Source organism: Carlito syrichta, unplaced genomic scaffold, assembly GCF_000164805.1.
Source record: "Carlito syrichta isolate Samal-C Ts95f unplaced genomic scaffold, Tarsius_syrichta-2.0.1 Scaffold130478, whole genome shotgun sequence".
NCBI lineage: Eukaryota > Metazoa > Chordata > Mammalia > Primates > Tarsiidae > Carlito > Carlito syrichta.
The window spans coordinates 168,182-169,332 of NW_007074574.1; the positions used below are offsets into that span (position 1 = coordinate 168,182).

A 1,151-nucleotide genomic window follows, 5' to 3' on the forward strand; every position below is an offset into this window, starting at 1 on the left:
CGGAAGGCTGAGGTGGAAGGATCGCCAGAGCCCAGCAAGTCGAGGCTGCAGTGGCCGGGGAGCGGCCACTGCACACCAGTCTGGGTGACAGAGTGAGACTCCAACTCAAAAAAACAAAACAAAACAAAACAAGAACTAGTCTGCTTAGAAACTCTTAGTGGCCTTGTACATGGCCAGATCTCAACTCCTCTCCATGACCTGCAAAGTGTTCCATGGATAGAGCCATGCCTTCTAGCAAGGGTCCCCAACCCCAGGTGCCTGTGAACTGGTACCAGTGGGTGGCCCATAAGGAACTGGGTTGCACAGCAAAAGGTGTGTGGAGGGCAAGCAGAGCTCCACCTTCGGTCAGATCAGTGGCATTACATTCTCATAGGAGCGTGAACTCTAGTGTGAACTGCACATGCGAGGGATCTAGGTTGCGAGCTCCTTATGAGAATGTAATGCCTGACGATCTTCCTCCCTCCCACGTCCCAGCAGTGGAAAAATTGTCTTCCACGAAACTGGTCCCTGATGCTAAAAAAGGTTGACAGGACTCTATTCCTCCAAATTACTCCCAGACAGGACTCTACTCCTCCAAATTACTCCCAGTCTTCAAAACCTCCCAGTCTCAGAAGGCTCTCTTCTCATTCAAGAACACTTAACTCTCACACAGTTTTGTACTTAAAAGTGCATTGTCCTTATAACTAACGTTAACAACTTTATTGCAAGAACAGATCATTGTGATAATACTAAGCCACATTCCAAAGCTGGACATTTCTTTGAAGTCTCAGGTTTGGGGTAAAAATTCATATGTATTTTCCTACTTATGAGAATCTAATGCCTGATGATCCTTATGAGTTTATGATGCCAGGTGGCATGGGGGTGTAGTTGTCCTGTGAGTGCTTAACTCCGCCACAGAGAAGAATTTCAGAGCAAGTGCAATGTACAATATACGACAAGATTTATTAGAAAGAAAAAAACATGCTCAAGAGAGAACATGGGTGCCTTAAGATAAAGGACATATACTTGCTTTTGACAATAAGTTTTATATAATTTCACAATGATGATTAAATAAAAGGTATCTGGTCACAAGTTTGTTTGTTTTTTTTGAGTCTCACTCTGTCACCCAGACTAGAGTGCAGTGGCCGCTCCCAGCCACCGCAGCCTCAACA

General features: G+C 45.1%; 1 protein-coding gene across 2 annotated transcripts in view; it reads right to left on the reverse strand.

The window, feature by feature from the left end:
• The window catches only part of TMEM2 (transmembrane protein 2), a 75,748-nt gene that overhangs the window by 10,942 nt on the left and 63,655 nt on the right, over nt 1–1,151 (reverse strand). The gene's annotated exons all lie outside the window — the stretch shown is intronic.